Source organism: Artemia franciscana, chromosome 5 (assembly GCF_032884065.1).
Source record: "Artemia franciscana chromosome 5, ASM3288406v1, whole genome shotgun sequence".
Taxonomy (NCBI): Eukaryota; Metazoa; Arthropoda; class Branchiopoda; order Anostraca; family Artemiidae; genus Artemia; species Artemia franciscana.
In genome coordinates this window covers 35,166,121-35,188,188 of record NC_088867.1, presented here as the reverse complement: position 1 = coordinate 35,188,188, position 22,068 = coordinate 35,166,121, and the positions used below count along the sequence as shown (strand labels likewise).

At 35.9% G+C, this 22,068-nt stretch overlaps 1 protein-coding gene across 3 annotated transcripts in view; it reads left to right on the top strand.

Moving 5' to 3' along the window:
* Window positions 1-22,068, top strand: part of LOC136027327 (titin-like) — a 139,927-nt gene that overhangs the window by 53,472 nt on the left and 64,387 nt on the right. The window lies entirely within an intron of this gene.

The window sequence follows — 22,068 nt, the reverse complement described above, 5'->3', positions numbered from 1 at the left end:
CGTTTGGCAGGCGTAGTTTGAACTCTAAATATATTATATTGCTTCATCTTTGGTTGAAATCTGCGTTATACCTCGTGTTGACAGATCTTCTGTTCTTTGAAAAATCCCGATGTTATTTGAGTCATAAGGATGGCGTATCTTTGTTGGCCTGCGGAATTAATACTATTTCAACGGTATTTAGGAATGATTTTGCTTATGTGCGGTGATTCATTCATCCGTCAACTGCCCGAACCTCATAATATTTTTTTTTTTTTATTTTATGTTATAGTAGGCTACGATGATGTTTAAAATCCCTAAGAGTCATTCATTTTTATTAAGTAATGTATGAAAGCGGATACTTTCAAAGAAATTAAAGTTATTATGGACCGGAGTCTACCCTGTCTCGTTAATTTTTAGGTAATTTATTTTTGGGCTGAGGAACAGAGGGTGGGTATATGGACTGAGCCTTTATAAATACAGATTTGGATTTTTGAAAAAGTATTCAAAGCGCTGGAACTAGCTCCGATTTTCAGCTATAACTCCCTGCACAGGATCAGGGTCTCACGTATAGTATCTGTTCTTGGGGGCTTCTTGCGTTTTGTCTTTGATGCTAACTGGAAAGGTTTCCTAAGGTGTTTGGAGCAGGGGAAGTCTGCTATTTAGGTTAGGTTCTTCTATTATGTACTTGGTTGATTCTAACCATTATTAGACGCTTGATCCCTGTCTACTTTCTTGCGTATTGAAATGAGTTTTCTGTGTTATCTGGTAGCTATTGAGACAATAATTCCATGATATAGACTTTAATTCAGATATATGTAAGTTATTTCATTAAGATATATCAGGCAAGGAAGGAGTGGTGAAGTTAAATGGAAGTTGGTGTATGGATATACAACTTTGGGTCGGTTGGGGCTCCGTGGTGTCAAGTTGCGTTTTGATTGGTCTGTATGGGGGCCCGTTCTATGGTAATCAGTTGTAGATACTGTCAGCTCCACACCTTTTAGGGAAGAAGTTAGAGGCAGTTTCAGGAGGTTCTGATGCAAAATGTACCTTTTTAGGCCACATCGGTTAGATTTTTATTCATTTTAAGAGATGCTGTGGACCTACAAATTCTTCGTGGGAAGGCGTATTGAGCCATTTTTTGGGAGGTCCCCGCATCAATATGTGTGCAGAGGTGAGCATGAATTTCAAATTCTGAAATATTGTCCCTAGTTGCTATCTTTGGCTTGAAATTTAACCGAACTTTTAATTGGAAATATGTGAGGCTTATTGTTATAAATTTCCTTATAATAACCAGGAATTAACATTATGATACCACCAAAGGACTGTCTACTTTCAAAAATTGTGTTCACCAGGTGAACCAAGTGCCAATGCGGCTTAATTGAGCCATCCTTGGTGCGAAGGGTCGCGGTGTGGTGGAGGCGTGCTATGCGTGACGGAACAAGTGACGCTCTGAGAGGTATATTGAATGAAGTAGAGTGGGCAATCCAATTACTTCTGCATGGAACTGATTCACGAGCCTGTCACTCCTTCTTTTCCTTTTTTTTTTGGCAATTTGGACGAGCAGTATATAGTGTCTGTCGGTACTTCAATAAGATACCACAATATTTTTCATTGTTGTCACGTAGCCAGGCTTCCACGGAAAAAACTGCAACTTAAGATTTCCGTTTTAAATTTCTTAGACGCGTCATTTAAGAAATAATAATTGAAGCTCGTCGACTTCCTGTAAAAATTTCGGGAATTATGATTTCCGCTAGATAAATGGAGACAAAGTTAATTTGCTATATAATTATGTCCTTTTTATATTAGTTATGTTCTTTTTTAATATTTAATTTATTGAGAACTTGCTATTATACTACGACGAAAAACAGCAAACAAAGAAGCACTACACAGTATTTTACAGAAAACATGTATACAAACAACAACAAAAACTACAATTGTACATTGACCAGCGATAAAGAATATGAACTAGAAATATGAAGAAAAAAGCGACAAAAATTAGTTAATTGTGACCCGTAGCAGCTTTAAATTTATGATACAAAATTCTTGTAATAAATAGCGCAGAAGTGGGAGGAGGAGCCAAAGTTTTTACTCTTTTTAAATCCAGACCGACGTTATCAGTCCAGCTATAGCCTAATTTATGCACTACATAAATCTCAAAAGGTTTTGCGGATTTTAACAATCATTTTTTGGCTGATATTTTTTTTAAAGGATTTATTTTTGATGTAAGTCATCACCAAGAATGATTTTGATATTGAATGGTCTTATTTCCATCTAGAATATATATATATATATATATATATATATATATATATATATATATATATATATATATATATATATATATATATATATATCTATATATATAAAAATAAGTTGTCTGTGGATGGATGGATGGATGTGTCAGGTGACGTCACCTGAAAAAACTGGATCAGGTGACGTCAAAACTGAAAAAACTAAAAAAAGGCAAAAACTACAAAAAAAACTAAAAACTAATAAAAAAAATAAAAAAGCTAAAAAACTAAAAAAACTATAAAGGTAAAAACCAATAAAAAACTAAAAAAAAAACTGAAAAAACTAAAAAAAGGCAAAAACTACAAAAAAAACTAAAAACTAATAAAAAAAGTAAAAAAGCTAAAAAACTAAAAAAACTAAAAAAAGGTAAAAAACTAAAAAAAATAAAAAATAAAAAAAACTAAAAAAAAGGAAAAAACTGAAAAATAAGCTAAAATAAAGGTAAAAACCAATAAAAAACTAAAAAAAAAAAGGAAAAAACTAATAAATGACGACACTCAAAGAGAAAAAAAAGGCAAAAACTACAAAAAAAACTAAAAACTAATAAAAAAATATCTATCTATCTTCTATATATATAAAAATAAGTTGTCTGTGGATGGATGGATGGATGTGTCAGGTGACGTCACCTGAAAAAACTGGATCAGGTGACGTCAAAACTGAAAAAACTAAAAAAAGGCAAAAACTACAAAAAAAACTAAAAACTAATAAAAAAAATAAAAAAGCTAAAAAACTAAAAAAACTATAAAGGTAAAAACCAATAAAAAACTAAAAAAAAAACTGAAAAAACTAAAAAAAGGCAAAAACTACAAAAAAAACTAAAAACTAATAAAAAAAGTAAAAAAGCTAAAAAACTAAAAAAACTAAAAAAAGGTAAAAAACTAAAAAAAATAAAAAATAAAAAAAACTAAAAAAAAGGAAAAAACTGAAAAATAAGCTAAAATAAAGGTAAAAACCAATAAAAAACTAAAAAAAAAAGGAAAAAACTAATAAATGACGACACTCAAAGAGAAAAAAAAAGGCAAAAACTACAAAAAAAACTAAAAACTAATAAAAAAAATAAAAAAGCTAAAAAACTAAAAAAACTAAAAAAAGGCAAAAACTACAAAAAAAACTAAAAACTAATAAAAAAGCTAAAAAACTAAAAAAACTAAAAAAAAGGCAAAAACTACAAAAAAACTAAAAACTAATAAAAAAAATAAAAAAGCTAAAAAACTAAAAAAAACTAAAAAAACTAAAAAAAGGTAAAAAACTAAAAAAACTAATCTAAATAAGCTAAAAAAAAATAAAAAAGGTAAAAAATAAAGGAGAACGACAAAAAGAAAAAACGAATGTATATACAGACCGGGACACCGGGATACAAATGACGACCGGGACCCGGGACACAGGGAATATAAATGACGACCGGGACACAGGGACACAACTCCGGTACACCGGGATACAAATGACGACCGGGACACAGGGAATATAAATGACGACCGGGACACAGGGACACAACTACAACGGGGACACCGGGGGAAACAGGGGGATATAAATGACGACCGGGACAAAAAAACTAAAAAGAAAAAAAAACTAAAAACTAATAAAAAAACTAAAAAATCTAAAAATCTAAATAAGCTAAAAAAGAAAAAAAAAGGAAAAAAATAAAGGAGAAAAACAAAACTAAAAAACGAATGTATATACAGACCGGGACACCGGGATACAAATGACGACCGGGACCCGGGACACAGGGAATATAAATGACGACCGGGACACAGGGACACAACTACAACGGGGACACCGGGGGAAACAGGGGGATGTAAATGACGACCGGGACACCGGGACAGGGAATGGTCGATTAGCAATCACCATCAACAAAGCTCAAGGGCAATCATTAGAATCATGAGGTATAGATCTGAATACAGATTGTTTTCCCATGGACCATTATATGTTGCATGTTCAAGAGTCGGTAAACCTGACAATCTATTTATATGCAAAGACAATGGGACAGCAAAGAATGTTGTATATTCGCAAGTTTTACGTAGTTAAAACCATATATATATATCTATCTATATTCACAGGTGGGACATAGGGACACAACTACAATGGCGCGTAACTATTATGGCGCGTAACGACTTACGCGCGCGGGGGGGCTTGGGGGGGGCGCGAAGCGCCACCCCAACAGCTAGTATATATATATAACCAAATACCAAGTTTAGGATTAAAGTTCCAAGATCTTGGGAATGATCCAAGGAGTGGAGGAGCCCTAGTGTGGAGTCTTTTTTATGCAAAGATTTATAACCTTACTAAATACATGTCAAATTATCTTCCATGCTATATAAAACGAATATAAATGGCGGATGTGTTAAGACCTAGAATAATAAACCAGAACATAAATCAAAGCTATTCTAGGTTGTTTTAATCATCCACTTAGTAGATTGATACGGTAAACCAGCCCATTATTCCCAATGTTCTATTGGGGATAATAGGATTACTAGTGGTTTGAATGCAGAAGATACTATTTGTCATCTTGACAGGGAAAAATCCTATTCCTCGAATGGATTTTATTCATCTTTTATTCTACAAGGTGCATAAATCAGCCGAGATTAAACAACAGTCCTGATCGTATAATTATAAATCACGCAAAAATATAAATTACACAATAATACCTTTCTTCTAAGCCGTGTCCAGGTGAAGGTTAGGGGGTTTAAACCCCCGAAACGTTTGTCCGACTCGTAAAAAACGTAACAAAAATGAATATAACAATTTTTGATGCAGTTTTAAAGTTTTTTTATACCCCCCCCCCTCTCTTCCCGAAAAAATTCTTTTGTAAAATAATGTAATTTTCTGTGGCTGTACTTGACTTACTTACTTGACTTAAGTCTCCTGCCGGGCACTGCTCGGCGTAGAGAGTGACGTCTGCCTCCTCCACCCACTTCGGTCCATGGCGAGTATTTGCTCTTCGCCCTGTCTGATGTTTGCCATCGCTAAGAACTCGGACAGGCTGTCGGACCAACGTTTCTTCGGTCGGCCTTGAGGTCGCTTCCAACCAACTTTGATTGGGTCGAAGTCATAGATCATCTTTGCGGGTAGATGTGGTGGCATTCGAAGCAGATGCCCGAACCATCGTAAGGTTCGCTCGGCTGCTTGAGACGAAAACCAAGACTGCTTTGTGAGCTGCAGAAGCTTTTCATTGCTGACGAAGTCAGACCATCGTAGGCCCTCAATCCTCCTCAGGCTCTTTGCATGAAATACGTCTATTTTCTTGAGGGTTGCAGCTGATGCTTGCCATGTCTCAGCTCCGTAAAGCATCACAGAACCGACTAGAGCGTTGAAGATCCGCAGTTTCGTCGTGCGACTGATATTTGGTTTTCGCCAGAGGTGACGGTTCAGTCTACCCATGACAGAAGACGCTTTAGATAATCTTGCCTGCAGCTCGGGGAGAAGTGAGCCATTTGAAGAAATTACGGAGCCCAGGTAGGTGAAGTCTTTGACAACCTCGATGCTAGCGGTGCTGTCCAGGCTAACTGGAGAGTTAACAGCAGGAGAAGACGGGTCTATGGCCATAATTTTAGTTTTGTTCCAGTTTATATGCAGTCCTACTTTGGCAGCCTCTTCTCGCAGAATTCGGAGCGCTTCCAGCAGCTGCTCCATGGAGTCCGCCAGAATGGCCAAGTCATCGGCAAAATCGACATCTGTGATGGTATGATCTCCGAATTTGAGCCCAAAGCTGAGACGTGAAGTGGTTTTAGTCATAACGTAATCTATGATGACATTGAAGAGCTCTGGGGCCGCTGCACATCCTTGGCGCACCCCTGTCGTGATTTGAAAGAACGGGCTGCGCCGACCATTTACTTGTACACAGCTCTCCGTCCCATGGTGCAGCGCCTTGAGAAGTCTGCAATATTTCTCGGGTAGGCCATTCAACTCTAGGATCCGCCAAAGAGCTTTTCGATCGACTGAGTCAAATGCAGCACGGAAGTCAACGAAGGCAATAAATGCTTTCTGTCGGAACTCTGTGGTCTTCTCTACTATTTGTCGAATCGTGAAAATCTGCTCGATGGTTGAACGATCCGACATAAAACCAGCTTGCTCCGGTCGCCGGATTTTTCGAATGATGCTCCGACATCGATCCAGCAGGACCATTGAAAACAGTTTGCCAGGGACTGACAGTAGGGTTATTCCCCGGTAGTTGGAGCAGTCGCTTCTCGAGCCTTTTCTCTTCCATAAGGGGATGATGAAACCCTTCCGCCAATCCTCAGGAATTATCTCTGTTTGCCAGATTGTAGAGAACAGGGTTTGTAGAAACAGGAGCATTGCAGGACCTCCATATTTTAGCAGCTCTGAGTTTAAGCCACAGATACCCGCAGCTTTATTATTCTTGAGTCTTTTTACTGCATGTCCAATTTCTGAGGGGCTGAAAGGCTCATCTGGAGGAACATCTGTTCCAGGTCTTTGACTGCAAGGTTGGCTGGGACTATCATTAGGAGGCGCAGACGGACCAGTATTGTTGAGGAGCGAACAGAAGTGGTCCTTCCACCGCTCAAGACAAGAACCTTGGTCAGAGAGAAGTGCACCATCCCTTGACAGGATGGGACCCAAGGTGGGAGTTTTATTTTCAGTGAGGTCTCGGAGATGCTTGAATAGGCTGCCCATGTCTTTCTTTTTTGCAGCTAGCTCAATTTCATCGGCTTTCCTTGCAGCAAACTGGGTTCTATCCCGGTGAATGAGTCTGTTCCGCACTCCATTGAGCCTCCGATATGTGGTCATATCCCCAAGAAGTCTTGCCTTCCGTCTTTGCTCTATGACTTGCAGTGTTTCATTAGTTAGCCACGATTTCTTTGGATAACTCCTCTTGCCAAGCACTAGTTGTGCTGCTTCACTGGTCTGCAATTTAAAATGCTTCCAGAGATCTTCGCTGCTATTAAGTGAGCCAAGGGCCTCGAAGCGATTCGATATCTCGATACTGTACTTCTGGCGAGTATCTGGTTCCTTTAGTTTCCCAATATCTGCAGCGACGGGTTTTCTTTTCGATCGTTGTGCATGGAGGCGAAGCCGAAGATCGGCGCACACAAGCCTATGGTCTGCGTTTCCAAGCTCTGCTGATCTGTAAGTTCTGCAGTTCTTCACCAATGATCTCCAGCGTTTGGAAATAATGACGTAGTCAATCATCTTCTTTGTACGACCGTCATTACTATACCACGTGTACTGATGAATACTCCCCATAGTAAATGAAAAAAAAAATAATAGCTTTCAGTCATAATATCAATACAAACCTAAGCTCTACCAAATCGTTTTAGAGATTGGTTACAAATGGGAAAAGCCTTCTACCATTGCGTTTGTCTAACAAACCTTTAGAACGACCTAACAAAGCTTGGCTATACTATTGCTAGAGCAGATGAAAGCAATTTTTTCTCGATTTATTGATGCATGCATGGTCATTTAATACTTTATTTTTGCTTAAAAAAAAAGAAGAAGTAAAATCGGTGTTAGTCACGAAAACGATACCAATCATAACCCATAAATCTCCGGTTTCTGTAGCTGTGATGGATTTTCCCTACTTCGTCCATCCTACTAACATATAAAATATACGTTTACGATAGTGCCCGAACGACAATTGTTTTTTATTTTGTTACTTAGTTGATAACTACAGCCCTTATTCCCCAGTTCATTTGAGTTTTGTGCTTCTGTGTCAATACATCCCAAGGCTGTATTCAGGGGGTTTGACCCCCCCCGCCCCAAGTGTTTGTCCGACTCGAAAAAACTTAATAAAAAAGAATATAACCGAATTTTTGATGCCTTTTCTTGTAACCCCACCTGAAAAAAAAAAAAAAAAAATCGTGGATACATTCTTGATACATTTAATCTTGCTTCGTCCATAACTATTGTCTTCGTTATCTATTTCAAACAGCTGATCATAGCGAAATATTTGTAAAGTTTTAATGTTACTCTTTATTTTCATTTGTGAAGCTAAATATATTTTTTATTAGTTAAGTCAAGTTATACTCGGGGAAGACAAAAGACCAGAACAATAAATGCCTGTCTTTTGGGGAAATTGTACTGAAACAAACCAGGTGTAAATTGGTTCTTCCCGGGAATGAAACGTTTGGAGAATTTTTTCTTCGAATTGATCCATAGCCCCCCCCCCCGTCCGAAAACTGTTCTTTTTTGTATCCTATCTCCTGGCTTGGAAGGATTTAGCTGACCCCTTTTTCATGAACTCAGTAGGTTTATGTCGATGACCTCGACTTACCGATGGTCATTTTGAAGAAGTAAGCGACTTCTACTTCTCTTTGGCTTCACAATATCCATTTTCGATAATTGATTGGTAAACTAAATATAATTTTTGGTAAATTAATCTAAATTACAGTATGCCAAAGCTGAGAATTTGATTATTTGAAACGTGGGCACAATTTTGCTGGATTTATTTATGTTTTAGAATTATAGTTTTCTCTTATTCGGCTACGTACGAATGTTTTTTTTTTTGGTGGGGGGCGAATCAGTTAAAAGGAGAATTCAGTACAGTTATAATAAATTGCCAGAAAAGTAATATAAACCTTCTGGTTTTATGAGAACTCAGCACTGCAGAAGGCTTCTCTGTGGTAGCATCGCCTCTGAACCTCAGTCCCCAGGGGCTCATCGCCATTTGTTCGCGCTTTTCTAAAGTAACTTCACAGCAATTGTAATATCATAGCAAGCCTGGCTAAATTTATCAAAAATCACTCATGGTAGCCTTCGTGAATTATGATACGGCAAAAGTGGGTACAATTGTAAATTTTTGGTTTTGGGTACAATTTACCCACAGTAATTGTATCCACTGTACAATTTACAGTGGGTAAATTGTAAAGTTTTGGTCATTGACAACTTTGTATGCAAAGCTTAACGTTAGAATTATTCTTTTTGTTGATTTTTATGAGATTTATTATTTTTAATATTGTTTCTGTTGGTTTGAGGGGGTGCAGAAAGACTTTAAAAACCGCATCAAAAATGTGTTTTATGCATTTTTAGTACGTTTTTACGAGTTGGGCAAACATTTGGGGGGGGGGGGGTTCAAACCCCCTCTTCCATCCTCTGAATATAACCTTGAGTAGGACCTAGGAGTATCAAGCATGTTTTATTGCGTCTTTATTCCAACTCCTTTTGTCCTTGTTTCTCACTCCTGCCGCTTTCTAGCAACGAGTTTTATTCTGACCAGAAATGCATATCCTGTAAATGGACCCCTATGGGATTAGTTTGAAAAAGCAATAACTTGCTGAAAGAAAGGTCGCGTGGATGTAATTATTCGTGGAATCCTCATTAATAAAAAGGGGAGAATTTACCCCCTCCAGGGGCAGAACGTGTATATCTCATTTTTTGATCATCTGTTTTCCTGTTCTAATTGACAATTCAGAAGGCAGCCTTTTTAGGGTGAGATTGTGGCGTTCAATCTTGTTATTCTCATGAATATGATAATACTTAAAAAGCAGCCTTTTTTGACAATCTTATCTTTTATCTAATCAAACAGCCTTTCCATGAATTTATTTATTTTTTCATATCCATCTTGGTTACTTTTGATGTGTATTGAACTTGTTCAAATTGAGTAAAATTGGGGAATGATTTTTACACTTAAGATACAAGAGAAAGCTTATTTTAGATAGGTTACGAAAAACAGGGGGTATCAATTAGCGAAATTATAGGTAGGTAGCAAGGGTTTCTAAATGAAGAAATACAAAAATTTGATTTTTTTTCGAAGAAGGGCTAATTTTTCTCTTTCAATTTTTTTTTCAATGGACATGTCCAAAAATGGTAGTTTCAAAATACAAGTGGGACAAATGTCCTCTCTCCCCATTGGCGCCATTGATAAAGAAAGCTATAAATCTATAAGGCCCATAGTATGAATTGTTAAAAAGCGAGATAATTCTTTGAGTAGTACTTATGAGGATTGAGTCACGTGTTAAATCAACATTGGCGAGCAGATAGTCGAGCCAGAGTGGAGCCCTCTGCCTTTCCAAGTCGGATAAATTATATTTTAAGACGTGTTTTGGTGCATATCTAAAAGACAACATTTTTTTAGTTGGCTCCTTTGAATTAAAATGGAATAGTTGTGGTCATCAAGTCATGGCTTATTATAGAAAAAGCAAGGACAGATAGTCCAATTGAGTGAGAAGCAAACTTGGCATTAATCCCCCTTATTATGATTGTATAAAAATGATGTTAGTTCATTTGTTAATAGATATGTCTATCTGTTATCCGTCCATGTGTCATTACTAGGGCAGTAGAACCAAGGTAGATAGTCATAGAGCTAACATAGTCATAGAACCCATATTTTTCCAAGTGTTTGGTTAAATGGCAGGGGTAAACGGCGGGAGTAGGTGTGCCTCTTATTGGACCAATGCTTGTTTGTTATCTTTTAGCAAGTCACACCTGCCTAGAGTCTCAGGCGTTTCTTGGGATTTCTGGCAAAAGTAGGACATTTATTAAGAATCTAGATACATGTGTGAAGCCTTTTTTGGGGGATTTTACAGCATGCAATTCTCCAATCAAGTCACTGCCCAATTTTCTGTCAACTTTTTACCCTCTTTGAAGTAATTAGCAATTGTACTGTCATTTTTTTGTAAGAAGAGTTTGCTTTCCACTACAAAATGGAATTATTCTTGATATTAGGGCGTTTATCCCCCCTTTTCAGGATAAAGTACAGCTTTTAATGGATCAATTTTGGAAACTATCATTTTTCATTAAAATCTACGTTTTTGCAATAGAAGAACTATCCCCCACAGCACCCATATTACACTGTTAACCCTAAAATTTCCCTTTCAGTGGGATATAACAGATTAACCACTGGTTCTAAATCGCTATGAACATAACCTGAGTCTAAAACGTACTTTTGAAGCTTAGTCTTCTCCCCCCCCCCACCCGCTACAATACTATAGATTAAAGTTAGTCTGTATTTTCCGATATACGTGCTTTTTGCATTGCTAAATTAAAAAAGTGCCACTTTATATGTGCTGTTTCGAAGGTTTTGCCCCCCCTTCCCGAAAAAAATTCCTGCGTACGTGCCTGGGGGAGAAGAATTTTTTTTAAGATGATGTATTCCCTTCCATTTTTACGGGGGGATGAGATGTTAAGTTGATATTGGGGAGACTCTTCTTTCCATCTGAATTAATGAACATTATCTTATAATTTCTGTAAAACGGTTGTGTAGTTTGAAATTCTTAAGATTGTTTTTTTCTTCAGCTTTTGAAATTAATCTAACCTTTTAGATTTCCAGAAACATATCTCTATTGGTTTTACAAACATTAAAGATCAAAGGATTTGCTGAATATAGTAGATGATTAAGGGACTTTTAGTTTCATCTTTCTTTGATGATAGAATTAAAATGATCTTCTTAGGAAAGTCAGCAAATTATAGGAAATCAATGTATCTATGCTTGCAGGAATCCTTCGTATTAGGGGTTATTTGATTGAAGAAGATCGAATTATATACAGGATCAAGAGACTAATTACCTAATTACTTAAAAATGAATTTGATTGCTCATTTAAATTTAGTAGCAAACTCGATCAAAGATCCTCCTCAAAAATCAAAACATAAAGTAACCAAAGGGATGTTTTTTAATACTGGATGAGTCACACCGTAGTAACAATTGGTGAAAGAAAATCCCAAGATTTATGAATACCATGTATTTTTTCTAGATTTTAGCATCGCAGTTGTGTTACAAAAATGAAAATGGCAAAAAGTCGCTTTAAAAAGCTTGTGTTAACGCTATTATTAGGGCTGTATCTAGGGGTTTGGGTTGGGAATTTTCTTTTCGGGGGGGGGGGGGTACAAAAAACCTAAGTTGTATAATTTGTTTATATCCATTTTTGCTACGTTTTTAGAGTCTAACAAATATTGGGGGTCAAAGCTTCTACCCCCCTCCCCAGCTCCTGGGTATGGCCTTGGCTGTTATGTATGAAGACAATACCTAATATACGGAGGATTTCCCCTAAAAGATTTTTAAAGCTAAGTCCAATTTCATAAATTATAGTGTAGATCATTAGTGTAGATAGTGTAGAACTGGACAATCATTCTTAACTAATTATCCCTAAAAGCAGAGAAAATTGGAACTTAATTCAATAAAATAGTGCCAAAATACACTGAATAAATAAATATTTTGCTTTAAACAAAATTGTGTTTAAACAGTATGAATTTTAACACTTTCTAAGTGCGGGAAACGTTTCGTAAATCCCGTCCAAACAAACAGCCCTAACTTACTTGGCTCACTGTTCCCTCTCCCGTCCGATTCCTAGCGCTGCGTTTTTGATTATAGAAGGCATAATTACTTGTGAATAATCCTTACATTCGACCTAAAAAGGATTCCTTTTCAACCAAGCTTCGAGGAGACGCTTACCTTCAAAAATCACTTACACAAGATGACGCGCGCCAGACTCGGCTGAAGTATGCCTAGCATGGCAGAACTGTTCGGCACACGTGGTATTCTGAGATGTACATCAGGTGGCGGGAAGTTGGCGCCTTCTTTGTCAAGATTACAACATCTTATTTCGTCGTTTCTATGTAAGGGTGCAAAAAGAAACTCATCTCGAGGATAATTATGAAACTGGGGATAATACAGAAAAAACTAAGGACGTCATTTCGTGAAAAGGCACTAAACCTCGACTAAATTGTCTTGTGTATTGATATACAACTCTTTAAAATTAGTCTTTGATCAATTTCTATGATACTTATCCGTCGGCCAAGCGCCATTGTCGGTCGGCTGGTCTGTCGGCCCTGGTTTTGCTAATTTGGGCACTTCCAGATAAGCTAGGACGATGAAAGTTGGCAGGCGTATCAGGGACCGGACCAGATTTAATTGGAAATAGTCGCTTCCCCGATTCGACCATCTGGGGGGGGGGGGGTAGAGGGACGGTTAATTTGGAGAAATTAGAAAAAAAAGAGATATTTTTAACTTACGAACGGGTGATCGTATCTTAACGAAATTTGATATTTAGAAGGACCTCGTGTCTCAGAGCTCTTGTTTCAAATCCCGACTAGATCTAGTGACATTGGGGGGAGTTGGAGGGGGAACCAGAAATCTTGGACAACGATTAGAGTGGAGAGATCAGGATGAAACTTGGTGGGAAGAATAAGCACAAGTCCTAGATACGTGATTGATATAACTGTACCGTATCTACTTTCTTTGGGCGAATCGGGGAGGGGAGGGTCCAGTGCTTTGGCGAGTTCGGTGCTTCTGGACGTGCTAGGGCGATGAATATTGGTAGGCGTGTCAGGGACCTGCACAAATTGGCTTGATAACAGTCTTTTCCCCATTCGACCAGCTAGGGGGCGGGGCGGAGGGAGGGGAAATCGCAAAAATTGAAGTAAGTTTATCTTACGAATGGGTGATCGGATCTTAATGAAACTTGATATATAGAAAGATGTCATGTCTCAGATGCTCCGTTTTCAATTCGGATCGGATCCGGGGACATAAGGGGGTGGAGGGGGGAAGTGGAAATCTTGGAAACCGGAAATCTTGGAAAACGTTTATAGTGAAGAGATCGGGATGAAACTTGATGGGAAGAATAAGAACAAGGATACATGATCAACATAACCGGAACGAATCCGATCTCTTTGGGGGATTTGAGGGGCTTTCTACTGCTTTGGCGGGTTCGTGAATAAGCACAAGTTCTAGATACGTGATTGACATAACCGGACCAGACCCGATCTCTTTGGGGGAGCTGGAGGGATTTCTAGGAATACCGAACATGAAGAGACTACAGAAACACTATTTGCAAGTTTATCTTTGTATTAATTGCCAATAAACAAAGAACAACAAAATCGATAACTCTAGTACCGAGTCTAATTTTAGGTTCCGACCTCATCACAAGTGCCATCACAAATGCCAGTTGAAGCCACTCATCACATAAAATTATCAGTGCAATGAGAAAATAGTAAAAAAGAACCTTGGTATCCTAAAATTTGAGTAATGTGCCCGTATTGTTGGGAGCAATATTTTGAAGAATTCAAACTAGTAGTTATAGCAAATCAACTAACTACCAATACCAGCTGCGTTTTTCCAGACATTTGAAAGTGACACAGAAAGTTTCTTTGGGGACTGAGCCCTGAAGAACATAACCCCTTACCGCCCCCTCCTCTTTGCACGTACCTAAGAAGAGACAAAGGCCGTGATATGTTTTAAAACTGTTCCATATTTTAATCAAAAAGCCGTTCTAATTATTCTCGAATAATTTTTTTTTAATACCGGTTAAGGCCTTGATCCCTATAACAATACCCGGACAAAGAAGACATGTTCAAGAAAAAAAAATCTGCTATACCCTAAAATTTAAGATACATTCTTGTATTATTGAGAGCAGTCTTTTGACTTCTTTTAACATGATTAAGTAAAAAATCATTTTTTTTTCACCTGTAAGTAAGGAGCAACATTAAATCTTAAAACAAACAGAAGTTATTCCGTATGCGGACAGGCCTTCTCCTGTCCGCTTTTTACGCTAATGTCTTAAAGTTATTTAAAAGTCCTTTTCATTCAATTTTAATCGCCGTTGTGTTTCGGCAGTCTTTCTTAAAGATGTGACAAAATGTCAAGCTTTAGCATAAAGAGCGAGGGTTGATGAACGGACAATTCCTCTCATATATGGAATAGTTTCTGTTCGTTGTAAGTTTTAATGCTGCTCCTTACTTCAGTTGAAAAAAAACAACTATTTTTTAACAATGAATTGCTAAGGGTGGCTAATTCACCCTGAAAACTTCCCTCCTCTCCCAAAAAGGTCCGTATATTTAAATACTATATGTAAACAATGGGTAAATTGCACAACATACAACCCTTTCCCCAGGGACTTTGGTGGGTCTTGTCACCCCAAAAGGCATAGTTATTGAACCTTTCACCTATGCTAAATCAAATGGTTATCTCCAAGTTTTGATCGGATGTCTATTGAAAAAAAGAAGAGGGGGAGAGGGGAGGGAATGCTGGTCGCCTTCCAATATTTTGATTACTCAAAAAGGATGCTAGGACTTTTGCATTCAGTTCAAATGAGCCATTTCTCGATCTTCTAGGCCCATTGAGTTAGATTTGATTACAGAAAAAAAAAATAAATACGCATCCGTGATCTTTAAAAAAGAAAAAATATTGACGGGCCCTTGAAGCCTTTACAATAGGGTTCTCTCATAAGTTGAATCTGATGTTATGATTTTCATTCAGATCGTTCGACTTTTTATGAGTGTGTTACCCCTTTTTCTAAAGTCTGGCAAATTTTCCCAGACTTAAAATTTTTGATGGTACATTAAAATTAATAAATTTTATACTTTTGGAATTAGTATAAAAAGCCAATTTTTTTTATGTATCTATTGTTATCAAAATTGCATATTTTTAAGGTTTTGGTTACTATTTCGCCAAGTTGCTCCTTACTTACAGTTTGTTACCATGAACTGTTTAGTACGAATTCAAGGCTAATATTTTTGCTCAGATTTTCCTTGGTTTAAGCGTAACAAATAAGTAACAACTATTGGAGTGATTTCCTTTGGAATTAGTTTCTAGTTAATAGTTTTGATTTGATAGCTAAGCGACTCTGATAGTCAGTTCAATTTTTCATTTGATTTTTTTTTCAGTTTTTTTTTTCAATTTTCTTTATAAAATAATATTATTATTTTCTTGTTTTATTTGTTTTCGACTTAGCAAGAAGAACATGTGGAAATAACTGTTTTTGTGGCTTGATTTTTTTTTCTTCACATTCTGTTCTTGTAGGGGGATGATAATTTTGAAAGCCATTTTTTAAAGGCTTTTTTGTCCCATGAATGTCGAATAGTGGTTCCAAAACATATTTTTGTAGTTAATTCATTCAGCTTAAGTAAGAAATTAAAATCTAGAGAGTGTTTTGTACAAAACACATAACTTTCAGTAACATTTTAGCCGAAATATTATGCGTCGAGATTTGGGAATCCTACCTGATGCTCCAGGAATTTCGGAGACACATTCCGGAAGTTGAAGATGCCCCGTAAACGACAATCCACGAAACAATCATTTAAAAAATAACGCTAGAACTGACGGGTTGTATGAAAAATATAAGGAACTGCACATTTCTTTTTTGGGGGTGAGGGCGTAAACCTTAAGGACCCTCCTATTTGAATCTGTCAGATATTCGTAAAATTCGCTTTAAATAATATATCTGCTAGATATTCGTAAACTTCGCTTTAAACAATATATGGGTAGTATCCACTACCCATAATAATTATGTTTTTTAATTTTTGTCACGAGGTATGTTCTTAATGTATCAGTAATACAAGGTCCTTTTTTGTAAATAAAATCTGATTGACTGTTCTTCCTTTTTGCCTAGGGAGAAGTTTGAGATTTTCTACCCTTTAGAGTTTGTCTTCCTCATCATCATTACCCCTGTATATTCAATAAAATTCAATGCATAAATCAGACTCGTCCACTGTGTTTTAATTGAATACTCTACTGGATTAGGTACACGGCTGCCATCTGTTTTTACACCAATTTTTTTCGATACTCGTTTGTAAAAATAAAAGGGTATGAACAAACCCAAATTTCAGTCGGATTTTATCTGGAATGTGGTTTTGTTGTATTCTGCGCACTATTTATATCTATTACTGTTCTTCCACAGTTGCTTTTCTTACTTTTCACATTACTTTTCTTCCCATTACCTTTCTTCTTTTTAATCACATTTCCTTCTTTGACCAGCTACCTTTTTTAATTTTTAGTTTATTTTTTTAATTCTGTTATCGCTTTAAATTATAATCTTCTACCGTATGCTTTTACCGTATCAGGACCTTAAAATAAGTACTTGTATGATAGACGCCCTACCACTCAAGTCGTTCATTCTTGATGCATTATAGAACCGTTTTTTTTTTTTCGTTAGTTTCTCTCAGCTTAGCGTTAGACAAGACAAAGAGAAGTGACAGAATAGATGACAAATATATAATTTGGATTATATATTTGCACATTAGGGGTAAAGTATTTTGACAATGTGAAGTTAGAAAATAATTCTTACTAAATAATATGCAAATTAATTGTTCCTAACCCATTAGGCATGTAGACCCGCTATACATTACCCCCCATAAAGTGCAAATACATAACTCAAATATTGTTTCTAAAATACTATATTTTTATCTTACTTTTGGTATATTTCATAAGTATTGGGAGCAAGAGAAACATATTAGAAGAACATTAGGCAGAGCGTATATCATACAAGTACCTTAAAATATTAAGCATTTTTATCTTTAGATGGAGTTTCAGCAGGGTTTTTCTGGGATAAGGAAAAATACGAAAAGTGATATTTTTTGGCCTCCATTTCCACGGTAGGGGACACAGCAGGTTTTTTTTGTATTGAAAGAATTTCATGAGAAGGAGAAATATCAACTGCGCAGAGAGAGGGTGGACGAGTTTGGGAAGGGTGAGTAAAGAGTGGCAGAAGAGATTAATAAGATTAGTTATTATTTATGCTAAAAAGCTAACTCTACAAATTTTGATGACCTGACATAAATTAATAATCTCATCGTTTTTTCGATTGTAGTTTATTTTCCTTGTTATATCTGTAACCCTTTGGACAATTTTCCAGTTTTTTTTGTTCTTTCCTTTCAACTCAGTTTGAGCTTATTATTGTTACCGTTCAGTTAGGATTTCTTTCTGTTTTTTGGTCTTTAATATTCACGCTCATTTGAATAGTATTGATTTTATGAAGGGCTCTTAACTTTTTAGGAGACAAGCTTCTTTAGTAATAGTTGTATTTATAGAGATATTCTCTTGATACAGAAATCACCTAGGAAACGTTATAATTTCATTGAGAGGGTTCTTTAAATTGCACCCTCCCCGTCTTTATCGATAAATAAACTTGTATTCTATGCATGTCTTATCAGAGGAAGATTTCTGTTAGGAACAAATATGGGGAGTGGATTATTCGGCTGTATTTTCAATCTCATAGGTGTAGGCCTACAGAGGTTTTACCTTCTTTGGATTTTTTGGAAGGAGGAGGGGTCAAAGCTCTGAAACCAAGTTTTTAGGCTCCAAATTTTTCTTGGAAGGTTCACTATTAGGTCGTCTTGGGGGGTTTCTCCCCTCTATCTCTCTATCTCAACCCTCTTTTGTGTGCAGCTATGTCTTTAACGTTAAATGTGAAATATCTTTTAATACATATTAAAACAAAGAAAAGAATCTGAAAGAGACAAACGAGTCTGTGACCATTAAATGAAAAGGAAGAGAATAAAAATCAAACGAATAATTTCCCCATATTAAACAAGGCGTCTACAGTGTAGAATTAATAGAAAGAACAAAAAAACTAGAATCTATAACTATATAATATATATATATATATATATATATATATATATATATATATATATATATATATATATATATATATATATATATATATATATATATATATATATATATATATATATATATATATATATATATATATATATATATATATATATATATATATATATATATATATATATATATATATATATATATATATATATATATATATATATATATATATATATATATATATTGCCAAAATCCATGATAATCAGTGAATGCCATTGATATATTAGGTATTTAGTTAGTCAGTCTGTTTCAGTTATATATATATATATATATATATATATATATATATATATATATATATATATATATATATATATATATATATTTTCTTACTTATATTATTTTAGTTTAATTTAGTTTATATTCTAGTTGTTTTTGTTATTTTTTATTCTACGCTGAACGCCTTGTTTTGTTTTAAACGGGCAAAATATTCGTTAGATTTTTGTTCTTTTTGTTTTCCTTTACTGTTCATAGACCTGTTTGTCTCATTCAGATTCTTCTCTTTGTTTTGTCATGTCAGGCCAATTCGGCTTTAGATCTTTTATTAATACATGAAAAAAAAGAAAAAGAATAAATCATCTCTGATCTATAGGACGACAGTTTATAGAGCAAATTTTGTTTTATCGGTGTCCAAGTTTCCAAGCTATTTAGAGAGAATTTGTTGGAGCGTTTGAATTTCTTAGCTGTCCCAAAGGAATGTGTACTTTTTAAAATAGAGACTCACTTTTCCATTCAACTAGGTTTAATTGATGGCATTCCTTCGCTGGAGTAGTTTTAACTTGCCTCATTTTAAGACAATCATACCTATCTAAAAAAAGAAACTGATAATGAGGGAATTTAGGAAGTGCACTGGCTTGAATAAAACTTGTAAGATTTAAGAACTAAGGAATAGTTATTAAAATAAATGTACAAAAAGGTTTATTTTGTGTTGAAAGAAAATTAGACATTGTGTGCTGGAGGCTTGCGTCAATTTATACTTGGCTTTTAAAGTTTTTGCATAAACAAGACTGCCTTTTGGACAAAATTTGGGGCTGGAAGGGGCAAGGGTAGTAAACCAGTAACCAAAATTATTGCCAAAATCCATGATAATCAGTGAATGCCATTGATGTCTCCTTGACTGTCATTTTCACTGATTTTGATTGCGCACTTGCATAGCCTTCTACCAATTTATATTACTGACCCCTTCTGATTTGTGCACCATACGCTTAATGCGCATGACTAGATGCTTATGATAAAAGTAATTGTAAAGTTAGTTGGTGGAGAGCCAGGGTTGTCAATTGCTCTTAATTCAATTTGTTGAAAAAAGACGACAAATTTGTTGCTGCTGATGTATGGACCCTCAATAAAGAGACTTGTCAGAGACTGACTGGACTGTCATTCCTGTCTTTCAATACGTCAAAATCAGATAGGCAAGCAGGCTATGTACACAAAAGGCCCAAGGAGATTAAAAACAATCGAGCGTGGTGTGATGTCAGTTTTTTTTAACAGGAGCGAGATGCGAATGTTTTTTCTCTTTGCAGGAGGGAAGACATGGGTTGTTCCATCATTTGCTTTGGCTAATTGATTTGTGACAAGGTTTGGTGGATTGTTTAGACAGGTTCCACCCTACTTTTGTTTAAACTCGAAGAAAATTTATTGCCGTCTACTGAGCTGACTAAGCTTAACGTCTTTAGGGAAAAGGGCTGGAATGCACGACTTTCATTGATTCCTCCCTCATAAAATCTGATTTAAAGCTTTTTCTCTGAATCGCAGGCAATGAGATAGCAAATTGGTTGTAAACTAGTTTTAGTCGTATTTTAAATTAGAGGAAGAGTTGCTCGAGCTAGAGCGCGTGATATAAATTGGTAGAAGGCTGTGCAACTGCGCAATCCGAATCGTTTTTTTAAATGAAAGTAAGGAGCGACATTAAAACATAAACGAACAGAAATTACTCTGTATATGCAAGGGGATTTTCCTCCCCAACGCCCTGCTCTTTAAGCTAAAGTTTGACTTTCTCTTAACTCTACTTTTTAAAACAGTAAAAAACTTTAGCGTAAAGAGCAGGGCGTTGAGGAGGAAAATCCCCTTGCATATACGGAGTAATTTCTGTTCGTTTTAGGTTTCAATATCGCTCCTTACTTTCAGTTAAAACAACTTGTTTTTTTATTTAATTTCTGAACGTTTTTGAATTAATGCATGTTTTAATTTTGGCTCTCCGCACACAAATAATTAAAACAAAATTTGGAAAAATTATTATTTTTTGGCTAAATGACTTTCTCATAGTTTTAATCGGAAGATTTTGAGAAAAAAGGAGTGGGGGGGGGAGGCCTAGTTGCCCTTCAATTTTTGGATTACTAAAAAAGTCAACTAGAACTTTTAATTTTTTACGAACGTTTTGATTATTAAAATATATGCGTAACTTAACAATTAACTTACGTAACAAGCTTCTATATTCGTATGTTTTTATTACGTATATGAGGGTGTTCACCCTCTCGTCAATGCCTCGCTCTTTGCACTAAAGATTAAATTTTGTCCCAACTCCTTAAGAATGACCCCTGAATCACAAAGGCCATAGAATAAATAATTGAAATTATTAAAAATACTTTAGCGTAAAGAGCGAGGTATTACGAGGAGGTGAACCCCTCATATGCGCAATAATTTCTGTTCGTTTCAAGTTTTAATGCTGCTCCTTACTTCCAGTTGGAATTTTTTTCATATTTATTTTCTCATTGTTTTTTTTTTTAAATAATGCTAGAAAATCCTGCGCTCCCTTCACTGAAATTCTCTTCCCCCGTGGGGAGTAAGTCGTCCCCAAAGACATAGTTATTAGGTTTTTCGACTATGGTGATTAAAATGGCTATCTCAGAATTTTGATCCGGTGACATTGGGGAAAAATGAGTGTGGGAGTGGGTCTAGCTGCCCTCCAATTTTTTTGGTCACTTAAAAAGGGCAATAGAACATTCCCGTTAGAATGAGCCATCTTGCAACATTCTAGGACCACTGGGTCGATACGATCACCTCTGAAAAAAAGAAAACAAATAAACACGCACCCGTGATCGGTCTTCTAGCAAAAAATACCAATATCCACATTTTTGTAGATAGGAGCTTGAAACTTCTACAGTGGGTTTCTCTGATACGCTGAATGCGATGGTATGATTTTTGTTAAGATTCTATGACTTAGGGGGTGTTTTCCCCTATTTTCTAAAATAAGGCAAATCTTCTCAGGCTTGTAACTTTCGATGGGTACGACTAAATTTGATGAAACTTATATATTTAAAATCAGCATTAAAATAACAATTCTTTTGATGTAACTATTGGTATCAAAATTCCATTTTTTAGAGTTTCGGTTACTATTGAGCTGGGTCGCTCCTTACTACAGTTCGTTACCACGAACTGTTTGATGTATATATTCTAAACTAGACCAAGAATTGCTTGAGCTAGAGCGCATGGGTTTCTTCTGAGGGTTAAGGTATATAAATTAAAAAAAAACTAAATGTAAGCGAATTGTATGGACATTCTTAGAGACT